Here is a 16,852-nt window from a genome sequence, read left to right as displayed (position 1 = left end):
GGCAAGTGAAAAGGGAGGGAGGGAGAGATGGGGAGAAATCTTAAAAACAAATCACATCCCATCATCGGTGGTGGTTATTGTTGTTGCTTTTTTGTTTTTCAAACCAGGTTTAGCCTTAGCTTTTGCTGAAACTCTTCATGGGTAGGCAGGATGTGGTTTCTTTTTAAACGACCTTCAGGAAGAATTTCCCAAAGCTCTGTCTCTCTGGAGAAGTCCCAACACAAGCTACGTTGCGTAGAGATTTTGAAAACAAACGCTTCACATTTATTTTTATTCCTTCGGTATATTTTAGCTCCAAAGTTAATTCCGGGGGACGTGCTTTGTTTTTTTCTTCTTAAAAGCATTAAAGCAACAACCACACAAACATGCTCCATGAACATCCGTGGTGGATGGGGGAATCTTCGGGAAATATTTTGACATTTTATAAAGGTTGTTGGGGGACGGGACTTGCGTTTATTTTAGATCAAACTTCGATCAGGTACACTAATTGGGCAGCAACTGTATCACTCAGTCACCATCAGAAATGATACATTTCTCTCCCTCCCTTTTTTAAAACCCACTTTTCAACCAACAGTAAAGTTCTCCGTTCTGGGACATTGGTGCTATCAAACATTTTAAACTTCCGAAGTTATGGGAGGGGGGAAAAAGAGCTGAAAAGACAGTGAGCTGTTATTCCGACATTTTAATTAATTGCGTGTGTTTGTATCTCTTTTCCGATTTATTGGCAGAAATGCTTCGAAGTTTGTTGAATGTCATTAAAAAAAAATCCGGGATGGGTGCTACCGATCAACCCCGTTCTTTGTGTTTCTGAAACTTTCAAAAAGCAGAATAAATTAAGGAAAAAGCCGGTGCGTGTGTGAGTGGATGATTTGTATATCTCTGTGTTAAAAGAGTATTACAAAACAGCGAATATTCTTTGAATGGGATTAGAAAGGGAAATTTATTTAAGGAGGAGTTTGGAATCTCTTCTTTCTTTCATTCCTTGCTTGCCTGGTTTATTTTATTTTTTCTTCTCCTTCAGCGATGTTGGTTTTGGGAAGGAAGCTAGACCAACGTTTCCCTGCTTCTCCACCCCCACCCCCAATCCCCGGGACCCGGCCGGCAGAGAGAGAGAGAGATCGGAAAGAAAGAAGTTGTTGCAGACTTACTCGAAACTGGCTGCTTTAAGGGGCCTCTTTAAGAAAAATCTCCCCGTCGAAAACAACCACCCTGGGCCATTCGAACTGAAAAGATTGCAAGGATAAAGATTCGTTCACCCAGCGCTGGATAATGAAGGGCGAAGTCCCGCGAAAGTCTTAAAGCCGCCCGTTTCGGCTTTTTAAAGCGCAAAAAACGAAAGCTCCCCAGCTTCAGATCGGAGAGCGTTGGTTGGTCTCTTGACAAATTGACTTTTTTCTCTCTGCTTCGCTCCTCTCCGGATCCCTGTCACTGTATATACAGGGGGTGAAAGCTCACGATAGAGACCCTTGGGAACTGCGGAGCGGGGCTTTTCCATCCTACGGCCCTCCCAAATACCCGAAAAGATTTTTTTTTTGTGTGTGTGCGATTTTCAAACGAGATACATTAACTGGTGGCAGCCGCGGCGCCTATGAAATACCCAAAGCGTTTCTCGTCCTCCCCCCTCCGCCAAAGCTGTATTTTCTTCCACTTCAGCATTTATTTTCCGATTAATAAAATAAACAAACCAATCTAAAATGAAGCGATCCGGTAAGATCCGGCCTATTTAAACCCGCCGTTTCATGTAGTTGGGTTTTTTGTTTTTTTGTTTTGAGGACGAAGAACGTGTTGTGTGCGGTCTTTTTTGTTCTTCGGTTCTGAAACAGATTTCTGACTTGGGGATATTTTAATCCTTTAGATCTTTTCCAAACCATTGGGAGGGCGGAATGTAATTAATTATGGCAGCTTTCAAGAGCTGCTGGGGAGCTGGTTATTTGGGTGGGAGAAAAATTCCAAAGTTTAAGATTGGTTTAATTTTTTTTTTTTTTTGAAGAATAAGAAGACTGACAAGGAGAAGAAACGAGAAGATCGACTTGCTTAGTGTTTATTGGCAGCTTTTGTCAACGCGGATATTTTTGAACAAGAGGAGTAGGATAACAGCAGAAATAATCCTTAAATCTGTAATCCTACGTCGTTGCCCATTAACTGGGAGGAAGCCCCATTGAGCTCAACGAGTCTTTCATCGGAGGAAATAGAGTTAGACTTCCCAGGCCGGACCCGTCCTCAAAAGGTTGGAAAAAAAGGGAAGCCACAATTATCTGTATTTTCAAGTCTAACCAACGCACAGATGCATTTTCTCCTGCGGGAGCAGGAAGTGGGTAGCTATTTATAGAATATATTATCTTGCTCTTTGAAACATTGGCTTTTTCAGATTTTGGAAGGGGAAAAAAAGAGCCTCCAAACTTTGCTTTCCAATTCAGAGAAACATGCTGGGTAACATAGGAGCAAAATAACAAGATTTTTTTTAAACTATTTTTTTAATGCACCGTTTTTTTAAGGCACCGTTTTTAAAACCTTCTTTCTTTCTTTCTTTCTTTCTTTCTTTCTTTCTTTCTTTCTTTCTTTCTTTCTTTCTTTCTTTCTTTCTTTCTTTCTTTCCTGATTGCTTATTTGTACCCCATGACTATCATTAAGTGTTGTACCTTATGATTCTTGATGAATGTATCTTTTCATGTCTTTTTATGTACACTGAGAGCATATGCACCAAAAACAAATTCCTTGTGTGTCCAATCACACTTGGCCAATAAAGAATTCTATTCTGTTCTGTTCTATTCTATTCTATTCTATTCTATTCTATTCTATTCTATTCTTTCAAACTGATTTAATTAGTCATGCAACGACTTCTCTCCTCCTTCTGCACTGCAAAGAGCAGGGATAACAGCCTGCTGCAATGGAAGGGAGCTGCTGCCTGCTTATTTCACAGTGTTCCGCTGTGAAGAGATCCACGTGTGCGTGGCATCTCTGTCCAGGATAAGCCCGTGGGCACTTCTTCAGCTGGTTGAATATGTGGAAGAACTGCTGGGGCATTCCGTTGTTATCACACTGGGAATGAGGAAGAGAAAAAGACAAGGCAAGCCACGGTGATTTCCCAGGCAGCAGAAGAGGGGGGTGGGTGTCGTTTATGATTTTGACAGCCTTGGTGTTTGCAACAATTCAGGTTGTTGTTGATCAGCAAGATGGTCTGAGAAATGTCTGCAACGCAAGGGGGAAATTAAAGACGGGAGAGATAAAGAAACATATGGGAAGAATAAAAGTGTGGCCCATCTACCACAATTTACAAAATTATTTGAGACAGAATGAGGTTGTGGTGGGAATAGGCCCAGCTGCTATTATTAATATTAGTATTGGTGTTATTTTAAAGTGAAGGGAATTTTAAGGCATCTATCCTTTAGACAACTTCCACATCTGCCTCCTTTCAAGTCTTCATGCTACATTGACTTCTTTGGACCTTGGAAAAAACAACAACCGGCAGCCTTGAAACTTACAGGACTCTCAACTTTTTGCTGAACACTCAATCTTAGAGAAGAAAAGGAGGAGGGAGGAAACCCTGTGTAAGGCTGTCTTTTTCATCTTGGTGACCTCCATAATTGAACATGATTATGCCTTTCATCCACTTCTTTCTGCCTCTTGGTGGAAGACAGAATTGTCAACATACCTTATGGGCTCCAGGTTGGGTGGTGCAGAGGTTTTCTTGTATTGGGGAGAACTAGAGGAGAGAATAAAAGGGATGAGCTACAAGTATGAGCCGATATGCAATAGTAAACACTGTGATTCCAGTACATAAGATTTAATAAAGGCAGCCAAGAAAAAAACCCAACAACCCCAGTTTCACTTTTAAAATACTCATATAAGTTACAATGCAATAATTTTCAAAGCTCACTTTATTAAGTCTCTAGCACAAAAAGCAACTTTTCACAATTTAAAGAGCAGGATTGTGACACATGTTCCCACAGTGTAGAGCTTAGTTGATCAGATGAATCTCCTTCAGGCAGGAACAGGATTTAGGAGCAGATGTTGAGAAACCCTACTCCACAGATGATACAAGGGAGCCCCGAACTGCAGTTGAGTTATTCCCAATCGTTTAGCTTATAGGGCATAGAAACCAGAGAAGAAGACAATGTTGAATGGCCCATATGTTCTAATCTAACTGGAGGTTGGCCATTTATAACAAAATGTATATTTGTATTGGATTCAGGATAAATGCTATTGTGTTCTTCAGAAAAAACATTTCTGCTTATTACTGTGATTATTATTTCACTTTAGAATGGAACTAATTAATATAAGGGATCCTATTTATGGGTCCCTTCTCATTCTCCAATTCTACAGTATGTGTACCAACATAAACCTTCTGAGAAATTATTTGTGAGTGATGGGAGTCTGGATACTGAAGATGAGGAAGAACGAGAGCTATGCGATACTTCTGAATTCTATATTTGTCGGGGCACCTGTCCTCTATAACAATATGCTCCCAGATTCCCACTCTGATAATGTTCAGGGAGTCACTAAAAACTGGGCTATTCTCCCACCTCTTGGGTTGGGATGGTTGTCAAGTCCCTGTAGGATTTTTTAAAAGTCATTTATAATTTTTTTTTCTGTGTTTCTTACCGTAAGCTACCGAGCCACTTGAAGCCAGATGACCTCTAAATCAGTGGTGGGTTTCACATTTTGTTACCATTTTTTTGCCGCGCGCCCACCCACTTTGCAGATGTACATGCCCTTCCATGCATGCGCCCGGCCTTCCACTCATGCGCTTTGCTCATGTGCGCATCTTCCGCGCATGTGCCCTGCCTCAAAAACCTGCCTAAATAGGACTTCACAGAGCTGTGGCGGGTGGGAAAGGGGGGACACACACGATTTCCGCTACCAGTTCGGGTGAACCTGTCCGAATCGGCTGAATACCACCTCTGCTCTAAATTGTATCAATAAACAAACAGACCAAAGTCTAAGATACTTCATGAACATCTGAGGAAAGGTAATATCATATATGTAGGATAGCAATAGCAGCAATGACAACTTGCCACAACATGTTAGCAAACACCTTAGAAGACTATCATTGGGTGCACTTCCTAATGGAGTATTATAGAAGTAACCTAAAATCTGCTTCAGTGGGAATGTGTCAAATGAGCCACAAAAAAACATCAGGAACAGACAGCAAAATCACCACCAGAACTTATGTGTGGGTGTGAGTGGGTGGGTGGGTAGGTAAGCTTCCTTTCTGATTCCTAATTTCCATCAATTGAAGCTTTACTTTGGGTGAACCGCTTGGATTCTTCCCGCTTGATTATTCTAGTCAATCCTTCCCCAAACGAAATCTATTGGCTCCCTGAAGATGCTCAAAGGGACGTGAAGCTTTTGCCTGGGCGGCTGCAAGATCACTGCTGGAAGCTTTTGAATACGCAATAGGCAGCAGATAGATCTTAATCAATTTTATCTCATTTCAGTTGAAGAAAAAGTTATCATTGGGAGGGGGACAAGAGAAAGGCACAACTTCGTGACCAAGCCTGAGAATGGTGGTGGTGATTAGTGGCCCTGCAGAAATATTTGAGTTATACCAGAAAACATCCTGCAGAAAGCACAGCTCAACAACACAGTCCTTTCAGCAGTTCCAAGAAGGTGCCATCCCCATTTGCACCACTCAAGTGACCTTGAGAATACAGATAAACCTCCAAGTGGCCTCAATGATTCTCTAAAAGGATGCAAATGACCAGCTTGTCTGCAAGGTTGTATAAATCCTTCCATTCCTCACCATCTAGTCAGAGCTGCAGAAGCTTCTTGAATGAGAAGCGAAAGGTCTTCAAAGAAAAACCAGAAAGTCCAGTTGCCTCTTGAAAAAAGCACCTTTGGGACAACTATGACTGAGAATCTACATAGACATATAGCTTAAACCAAACCAGGATCTACGGCTTGAGCTGCATTCTTGCCCAAGAGGGGAAATGTGGCTGAATGTATCGTAGTTTGTATAATTTACACTAGCTTTCGTATTAGCTCTGAAATGGCTTGAGGAGTTTGTGAGAATTTTTTTTTTTGCTCCAGTTAAGGCACAGCCAGTATGGGCTTGCACACATAGCAAATTGTCATACTTAATGAGTCATTGGGGATGTTGCAAGCTTTCTGTTCTGTAGGTTTTTAAGGAAACACAAGTGCTTCTGTGCACAACTATTCTTGTCACACATCCAGGGCCAGGGATAAATAGAATGGTACCCATGGACGTGGAGAGGATATGCTAGTAAAATATTCATCAAGTGCTCTACCTGCATCTGAATTAATTTTTTAAAGAGAAAAATAGCTGAGTTGTAAAGGTCCACATTCTAGCCCAGGGGCTGCTGGAAGGGACATCTGCAGGCATTATGATAACATGACATTTTTAGGTGGTTGTTCAAAGGCCTGGGTAAAAATATTTTAGTAATGACCAAAATGTTCCGAGGATACCAAATCTCACAAGATTTCAAGCAAGACTGTGAAACCCTCTCATGGTTTGATGTGTGTGTGTGTGTGTGTGTGTGTCTGTGTGTGTGTGTGTGTGTGTGTAGGTAGGTAGGTAGGTAGGTAGGTAGGTTGGTAGGATGATGATAGATATAGGTAGATAGGTAGGTAGGTAGGTACAGTAGGTAGATAGATAAATAGATACAGTTTTCTTTAATAAACATAAAAAACTCAATATCTATATCAACAGCATGTTTTTGAGTGACAATGCCAATATTTTATGTGATTCAGTGATCTCAGAAAATTCCAGCATTGCTTTTTTTTAAAAAGAAGAATTAAAATATTTCTTTTGGTGCCCATGTTATTGTACCCCATCACCCAATGATTCCAAATATATTTGTAAAAAAAAATAAATTGCAAGCGGAAGGTTATTAAAAAAATATCTGTATTTGGGGAGTTGAAAATTGAGTTCCAAAAAAATATTAGAAAAGGGAAGGAAGGGGAAAGGGAGGGAAAAAAAGGTAGAGGAAGAAGTGCACCCCAAACCATATTTTGAATGGTGGCCTCTTCTTTTCCTTATCTCTGTTGTGATTGCATAGGATCATAGGTGAACTAATACCATCCGAAACAAGACTCAGCGGCTAAATGAAGTGAGAAGAGTTTCATTTTAGCACATAACTGAGCAGCACCTGCTGCATGGAGATCGCCTCAACCTTACATCTCAGAGAAAGCACAATTGAAGATCTGTTTCCAGAAACATAGAACTGAGCAGAAGAAATGGGGGTGGGAGAGAGAATATCTACGGTGGCTGCAGTGTGAAGATTCCCCTTCAAAATTTCCCCAGAGAAATTTGATCTTGGGTTTCCTTTCACTGCCCCCTTGCAGGAGCAATACGAACCAGACCACTGCGGTATGCTGCTATGACTGGGACTCACCACCATCTTCTTGCAGTCTTGCCAGACTCTTGCAGTTTCTAGAAGCAATATACCAAGAGATCTTTCCAATGGGAATGGGATCACACAATTTCTCTTTTTCTACCTCCAGAGAAGGATTTGTTAATAGAATAGAATGAAGTTTAGTGACTATAGCCAAGGGTTTGTGTTTAATACAATGTGGGGGAAATATATTAAAATTATTATTTGTGGATAACTAATCAAATGAAATGTTTAATATTCAAAATTAAATTTAAGGGTATATGTTATTAACAGTGAAACAAAATAATAGATGGAAACGATATGTTAAATGTGATTAATTTGGAGAGGCAAATAAGGGTAATGTCAATATATTAAGAAGAAATTAAAATTAAGCGGGAGATTATGGAATGAAGATAATAACATGACTGAAATGGAAAATGGAAAAAAAAGATGTAAAATGTACTATGTATAATTAGAAGATGTAAAGGGGGGAAACGGGGACAACACTGTGTTTATAAAGAAGATTTAAGTATGTAACAAAAAAATTAAAAAACCTTTGCTTCGAAAAAAATATCTCTTTTTCTACTTCCAACTTTGTTCTACAAATCAGCAAACACCAACTTTCACCTGGAATTCAGTGTGGTATGTGTATTTATACTACCTAGTTATTTAGTTAGACAGTCAGTTAGTTAAGCAGCCTGGGAAAATCCTGTGTTGATGTGACATTATCAGCCTTTCAAGGAACAGGAAACAAACTACGCAAAGATTACAGGAATGCTACTTTCTTGTGGTAGGTATCCAACAAATCTCTTCCCTCTTATATCAGACAAACTCAAGGCAAAGTTATTTTATTTTTCTCCCCCATGCTTTCTTCTTTCTCAAAATTGAGTTGACTCTTATATTTAACTGTTCCTCCATACCTTCTTCTAGATTATCTCTACATCTACATCTCTACTAATAATGTCCAGATAAAGTAAAGGATAGATAGGCAACCTAATACCATTTGAAAATTTGCAGTATGATGTTGAAGATACCCAATTATAGATTGCCACTCTGAACTGTAGTGGTGATGCTGTCAAGGTCCTATCCTGGTGCTTAGAAACTGTAAGAAGCTGGATAGGAGAGAACAAACTAAAGGTGAACCCAACAAGGTAGAGGTAGTGTTTGTCCATAGCAATTCTTCATAAACATCAATGTTATCTTTGAACAAGCAAGCAGTACCCTTAAAAGAGCAGGTCTATGATCTATTTTTGGGGTGTGTGTGCGTCCCTCTAGACTCATGCAAATAGAAGATGTAGCAAAAGGTTCCTTTGTTCTCCTTTGACAGGTGCACCAATTGCAGCTTTACCTGCAGGGCAATCTACAAATATTACTATTAAGAGCTGTACAGTTTAACTTTACAGTGTACAAAGGTTCCTATCTTTGAAGACTACTTGGAAACTACAGCTGGTAGTGAGTCCAGCAGCCGGTATGTTAACTAGCACTTGACATTGGGTGCATATAAACACTGATACTGCAGGCCTTGTAAGGCTTATCAGATGGTTTCCAGGTACAATTTGAAGGATTGGTTTGATTTGTAAAGCTCTTTATACTTTGAGTGCCTACAAGGCCAACTTAAATTAGATCATCAAGAGAGAGAAACGTCAGGTCCCATACTCCTAGGAGGGAAGGGGGGCTGAAATTAGGAAAGTGCTCCTTTTTAAGAGGCTATGCTGGTGCTTTGATGGTGTTTAGAAAGATGCTAAGAACCAAACAATTTCAGAAAATGTTCAGTGAAATTTCTCCCTTCTGCCAGAGTTTACTATTTTTATTTTTATGATTTCATTGTGTTGTTACTTCATTTTACAGTTGCTATACTTTGTACATGTTTTGCCATGCTACCCTGTTTCCCCGAAAATAAGACCTTCCCGAATAATAAGCCCAATTGGGCTTTTGAGTGCATGCGCTAAAATAAGCTCTCCCCTGAAAATAAGCCCTCCCTGAAAATATTGCAACACAGCAGCAGCCATGAGGTGACCACGCTCGCCACCTCCTGCACCTCAAAAATAATAAGACCTCCCTGAAAATAAGGCCAAGTGCTTATTTCGGACGTCAAAAGAAAATAAGACCCTGCCTTATTTTCGGGGAACATGGATTTGATTATTCTGCTGCTGTTTTTAAATCCATCTTGGATATTTTAATTGATTTCTCTTATACCATGGAAACCACCAAGAGTTGTTAGATTTCATAGAAGTGAAATGAAATGAAACAAGTAAATAAAGAAATTCCAGATAGTTTAACACAGCTAAATAACATCTCATGCATTCCACATTTTGTTATTGGTCCTTCTACAATCTCTTTAAGTGTGCAGGGTCCTACTCTCCAGAAGTATTATACTATTTGAAGGCACACTAATGAGTAAGCGACATTAATGCATTCATTTTTCTGCAAATGTCCCTTTAAGCATTGGGCTGGCCACTGCAAGAATGCAGAGTCAGGTGTGAATGGCATGGCATGCTATCTCACTTGCTGATTAGAGCAAATAAATATCAGAAGCACCCAACAAAAGGGCTGATAAGGCATATTATTGACTGTTACTGGAGAGCTACAATATATGCATACAAAAATACAGATGCATATACACAAATTGTTATTCCACTATTTATTTCCATAGGAACAGCCATGTTAGTGTCTACTAGCAAAATCAGCTAAGGATCTCATTCATTTATTCAACTTTGTGGAACCTCAACTAAGAATATTTACAAAATATTGAAGAAGCGCCTATCCATGCTTGTACTAAACTGGACTTTGATCCAAACAGCTGTGATGTGTTGATAAGCTCATTCCCCTCTAACACCCCATATAGGGCTCTGCATGTGCTGTTTATTTTTGCTTTAAAAGGGCCTTGTGCATACTGTACATCTATATCAATATCAGAAAAACAGAGGGAACGAAATAAACATTTTTATAAATATAAGCTAGATCTTTAAAATAATCCATAGTAATCAATTGGCAAAATACAGATCAAAGTATACACGTGTGAGATAAAAAAATGTAAGGAGAGAGGGAGGGAGGGAAGGAGGGAGGAAGGGAGACAGAGAGAGAGAGAGAGGGAGAGGGAGGGAGAGATTGGGTTATAATTGACTGAACTTTGCAGAAGTCTTCAAACCTGCTTCCCTGAATATTTGGTTGTGCTGCATTGATTCTAAACTGCTGAACTTTTGTATTTCCAAACTCCCAATAGTATCCAGATTTCCCATGGCCAGAAACAGTCAGGGCTCAGGTTATGCTTTAAAGATGAAGAGAATATACTTACTGCTGGAAAGAAAAAAATTAAACATTCTTCCAGGCTTATAGACATTATGAAATATATTACAAGTATGGCTATCTATCCCTAATGTGCCTGGGCTATCAGAACAACAACAACAACAACAACAACAACAACAACAACAACAACAACGCAGGTCACTACGGGATTTTTAAAAATCCAGTTACTTTATTTGGTTTATGTAAGAAAATGAGAGAAAATGTGGAGGAAGTAATAAAAGAAATTGCATTGAATAGTATTCTCTCTCATTATACTTCCTTTTTGTTTGCACTCCATATTTGTAAGTATTGCAGAACTATTTACAAAGATTACAAGGTAATCTTCTGACCTAGAATCTTACACATTAACACTTCTTCCGAAGTACCATGTTATTATGTGGCCTCAGATCATTCAGATATGGATTATAGAAATCTGAAAATCAAAATTGTCCGGGAGTGCAGCTGGGTCATATACAGTGTAATAATCAAAGCTGATATCCACAAAGCAAATTCGTCTTTCAGTGATTCCATGGATATCAAGGAAATTTTCCCAGAGCAATCATGGTTTATTCTGCAGCTATTTCCAGACTGTAACTGAAAATTTTATCTCCATGAATATGGAGGAAAGATAATAGCTGAGACACAACAAAATATAACAATTTACTCCTTTGTCGGAAAAAAAAGAACGTCATTTGAGGAAAAAACTGTCATATCTATTCAAGGTATATTCTTTACTTGTCCTCTCAACTACAAAACACGCACCCACTGACCCAGTGACCCACGTATATCAGAGGTGGGTTGGTACTGGTTCACACCGATTCGGGTGAACCGGTAGTGGTATGTTGGCCTGGATCAAGAACCAGCAGCGATCCAGCTGGCCAAACCTCGGAACCAGTTCCCTGGTCCCCCGCTGCGGTTGCCAGGATGTTTTTTTTGCCCTTTTCATTGTTCTGCGCATGTGCAGAGCTATTTACAGGCAACTACGCATGCAGCGTATGAAGCAAAGGGCGTATGAAGTGAGCTGGCATTAAGGCAGGCAGCCACCCACCCCGGACGCATATGACAACAAATGAAGAAATATCCAGACACCTTGAACTGGGAATGAAGATTTCAAATTAAACCACATGGTTTGAAAGTACAATCTTTCAGAGAATTTGCATTTGGGGTTGATAAGATAAGAGGCACAACTAGCAATGGGTTTAAAAAAAAAAGAAGGAAACATTTCTTACATTCTGAAGTGGCCACAATACAGTGAGATTCTAGGGCCAGTGGTGTGTATTGCTGGAATTTTGCAGCAGTTTGACAACAACCCCTAGCTGTCCACGTTGGCCTGTATTCGCTATTGACATGAAAGACATGTTAACTGCTCCGTCTGGGAAAGAAGTGGGAAGAATAGGTTTGAAGAAATGGTGGGAAACCATTCAGGAAACTAGGAGCTACTACCTCTGGCCTTTGAACCACTCTCCTTATGGCTTGTGAGTCATTTTACACACGCACAGGCAAACACTGTGATTTTCACATGCAGTCACTTCATTTCCTGAGCAAGAATTCAAGAGCATGACTTTATAATTCGGCACTATGAATAGGCTTCTTCTTCTTCTTGAGGAAGCCGATAAAAGAAAGCAATGTACCACATTTATCCATCCTCTGGATCTAAATATTGTGCCTGGCTTGTTAAAAGGCACACAATCTGGTACCCTTAGATTATTCCACTTTTCTTTAAATATCATTTAGAGAGGCTTTCTTATAAAATCTCAAACACCCTGGAGAAAATCCATAGGGCCCACTCTTCCTTTCACCTCTGACCTTTTGACCTCCGCCTTGCCTCAGGGCATTGATGACCCGGTCACTGCCTAACCCTGAGTCAATAAGTCTACCTTCATTAGCATAAAACATGAATCTAATGGCAGTTTGACAAATTATAACTTCAAGCTAAAGATCTGCCAACTGGCTAACTCCTGTAATGACTATTTATCATTGGAAATGGTAAATCATAGGAATTCAGATGACTTAATTATTCAGATATAAAAGTGCAAAAGTGAGCAAGAGAAGGGGAGGGTGGGGGGGACACCCTCACACCCACCCACCCCCACTTTCTGCAGAAATTGGCCAAACAGGGTATGATCCTTGTATCAGGAGTGGAATGGGGGGCACCCCTCCTGGACTGGGACCATCATCTTCTCTCCCTCCAGCTCTCAATCGCCACTCCTTTGTCTGCTCATTCTTTTCATCCCCACTTCTCTCATTTTTCTTTCCCTTTGTCATTCTTTCTTCCCATCTCTTGCGTTTTTTTGTCCTTCCTTCCTAGCCTTCATCTTTATGTGTCTCTTTCGCCCGCTGCCTTGCCTCCTCCCCTATTTATCTCAGTTTTTACTATTCTTCTTCCCACTCACCCTTTCCCCTTATTGCATTTTGAAATTATTAGTCGTATTATTATTATTATTTCTTATTTTTCTTCTCCTCTTCCCCCCTCCTCCCTGCCAATTCTTATTCCCCATGGAACAAACAGGAGGGAGAGTCTATAAAGACATTTATTGCTCTTGGGGTTGTGATGGTTTCTCTTCCTTCTCTCCACTGCCCCCCACCTCCAGTTCATAAGGGTTTTCATTCCGGAACAAAAGGTAGGGAGCCTTGGCTCAGCCTTATTCCACTTGGAGAGCTTAGATAGCCAGGTTGACCAATCAATTGTTGATCATACGATAGGCCAGTTAGGGGGTGACATGAGGCAGGGTCAAGGGTGACTGTGTCTTGGGTCGTAAGACATTACTCTTCTTCACGAGATGATGCTGTTTCGGGCATACTCTTCCTCGCGCAGCCAGGATTCATAGAGGAAGAGTTCCCCCAGTGCTGAGAAATTTTGTTGGAGGGCATCTTTATTTGGATTTTTGAGAGAAGATCATTTCTCCTGCAACAGCATGGTGACTCTACAGATTTGGTGGTTCTACAGATTTGGCTGCTCAAGGTAAAGCATTGGAAACTTGCCCCCACTTTCCCAACATATAGAAGTTGAAAGCAAGTTGAATGTTACTTCACCATTGGCAATAGCAATGGCCCTGAAAAAAGTGACTTATAATCATTTCCCGCATATATGACCATTGCAGCTTCCCCATGGTTATGTGATTTACATTTGGATGCTTGACAACTGACTCACATTTATGAGTTGCGGTGTCCTGGAGTCGTGCAATCCCTTTTTGCGACCTTCTGACAAGCAAAGTAAAGGGAGATTCACTTAACAACCGTGTTACTAATTTAAGAATTGCAACAATTCACTTAACATTTTAGTTGTAAAATGGGCTAAAACTCACTTAACAATTTTCTGCCTTAGCAACATAAACTTTGGGCTCAATTGCGGTTGTAAATTGAGGACTACCTGTATATATTTGTAGTTTATAGGAGTGGCGCAGTATAAATAGACAGGTTTAACTGTATTTGTCCATCCATTTGCTTCCAGAAAGCTCAGAGCTGGCTAGAATGTGGATGGGAGGCCTGCAGGAAATCTCAGCTTTGAAGACCAAACTGGGAAGATGTACCAATATCCCAGAAGAAGGCCGCGGCAGATCATTTCCATATTTTTATCAAGAAATGTCCCCAAAGACCCAAGTGCCCAGAAAGACAGCAGGAGCTAAGCTCAATTGAGGGAGTTTTATATGAAAAGTAGTATGATAATTCAACTATTACTCTCTTTACCATGTTCTTGTCATACAACCAGTTAAAGTGAGAACTCTTCCGGTGTGGTTCAGGATTGCAGCTGAGGGCCTGGAAGCCTTTGCAGTATTTTACTACTTCCAACGGAAAGAAGGAGGGGTGTATGTGTGTGTGGAGAGGAAAGCTTAGACTGAGTGCTGCCCCAGCACACCTTTGAAAATCACAGACTGCCTACAGATGTATGAAGGTGGGCTCGCTCCATAAATCAGCCTGGGTCTCTTCCTCCCATGCCCATTTTTGCTTTGGTAGAACTCTAAACACCTGCATCTGATTATCTTTAACTTACGCAAGCAGGGAAAAATCCCAGCTGGCATTTTCAAGACAAAAGAGGCAAACAACTGTGCGTCTACCTCTGCATACGTGCATCAGAGAGGAAGAGAGGAAGCTGCAATCGCCACTAAGTGGCACTCATTAATAGTCATTATCACCGCTGCCCATGCAAAATGGAAAGCTAATCTTTATTTTTCTCTCTTCATCCATCCATCATCTGCCTACTATCTACCTACCTGTCCGTTTTATACTTATTTGCAGGATGTCGGGGAGTTTGCCCTAGTAATCCTTGAATTGAAAGACTAGAATTGATTAGCCAGGCCTGCCCATCTCTATCAGGGCTGGGTGTTTTAATGGGAGGAAACAATTTTCCCTCCTCCATCTTGGTTTGCTCCCATGCCTATTCTTAGGCCTGGAGTTTTATTCATTTTCTTTTTAAAGGACTTAAGAGTGGAGGCCCAAGCCTCACAAAATATAGTAACAAGAACACAACAATCGGGATGCAAAGCACGGGAGCAAATACCGTACTTCCTTGTCATTTCCAGATCTTTTCATAAGCACTTTGCATTTCTCTCTTGTCACTGCGTGAATTCCGTCTTCTAGTGATTACCTCCTCTTTCTCGTAAACCCCTGACAGGTAATGAAATAAACTCAATATGATCTTTAATAACGGTCAATACACACGTAATGGATCTATCCATCCAAATATGCAACATTACTGTAAACTTGCCAGGAAGTAGTGGCTATCACTTTGATGCTTCATAAAATCGCAGGCCTGGTTTTTTTTTTGGGTGGTTTTGGTTTTTAAATCAATCCTTCGATATGCACCAAATGCAGAGGTAGTATCCTGCCGGTTCAGGCGAACCGATAGCGTGGCGGCGGGAGGCTCCGCCCACCCGCCCAGACGGCTCTGTGCATGCGCAGAAGCGTTGTGCGCTCGCAAACATGCTCCGAATTCCGAACCGGTAGCGAAGGTAAGAGGATATCATGCCTGACCAGTGGTGGGATTCAGCCAGTTCGCACCTATTCGGGAGAACTGGTTGTTAACTTTCTAAGCAGTCAGGAGAACTGGTTGTTGGAAGAAATCTCCTTTTGTTTTTTTCCCACTTTACAGGGTTAATCCTGTAAGGAAGGCAGGAAGGAAACATTCTGGTGTTGTTTCTAGCCTAACCTTTATTGCCCTGCTTACAGAAACTGCCTCCCCGATTAACCCTTATTACATTGTAACAGCTAAGGCGAAGCACCCATCGACCTACGTGAAGTTGAGTTGGCCAAGCCCACCCAGTCACATGACTACCGAGCCACACCTTCCCAGCTGGTTATTAGGGCAGAGAACCGGATATTACATTATTTGAATCCCACCACTGTGCCTGACCAAATGTATCAACTTTTGATATGTTGATATCAACTTCTGAATTAAAAGACTACTGTCCAAACATTCTTGTTAAGCTTTTTCAAAAAGGGGAGAAAAAGACTTTACTTACTGCAAAGTAACAGTACTGAGAGGGATCCAGTCATGTAATGCTTTGCCAAATGCACTGGCTCTTCTGGGCTGAATTAACTTTTAAAGAGTTTGTGGGAAGATACAGAAAAGGCTTCTCTCCTTTCGTATCTTCAGGAATGTGGGTAATAGCACTAGCACTTAGACTTATATGCCGCAGTGTATATAGTGCTTTCACGGTGCTTTCTTTATAGCCCTCTCTAAGTGGTTTACAGAGTCAGCATATTGCCCCCAACAATTTTACTCACCTCGGAAGGATGGAAGGTGAGATTCGAACTGCCAAATTGTAGTCAGCCGGCAGTCAGCAGAATTAGCCTGCAGTACTGCACTCTAATCACTGTGTCACTGTGGCTCTGGGTATTGTATTTATTGTAATCCCAAGAAAGGGGAAATTTTCAGTGGTGGTGCCCGGTTTAGGAAATGCCCTTCCTTGCATCGTGTTCCCTTCAGTTCCAAGGATAATCCTTTTTATTTCCCCCAGCATTTAATAACATTATTTTACTGCTAGTTTTACTGTTGCGATTTAATGTGTAGAAGATTTATGTTAGCAGACATAATATTATTATTGCTGGTACTTCTGATTTTATCTCGATGATTGAGCTGATTTCCATGTTTTTTTTTTCTTTTTACAAAAGTCCCTTTTGTTTTCTAAAACTTGTTTTAGAATATTTGTGTATTTTCCAAAAACAACCAACAGTCACCAGGCAATGTAGAAGCATAATCATAAATCAGGATGAATAAAACTGCATATCGAGGC

The sequence above is a fragment of the Natrix helvetica genome (genome assembly GCF_964273705.1).
Source record: "Natrix helvetica genome assembly, chromosome: 1".
Lineage (NCBI taxonomy): Eukaryota > Metazoa > Chordata > Lepidosauria > Squamata > Natricidae > Natrix > Natrix helvetica.
Note: the sequence above shows the minus strand (reverse complement) of the source record.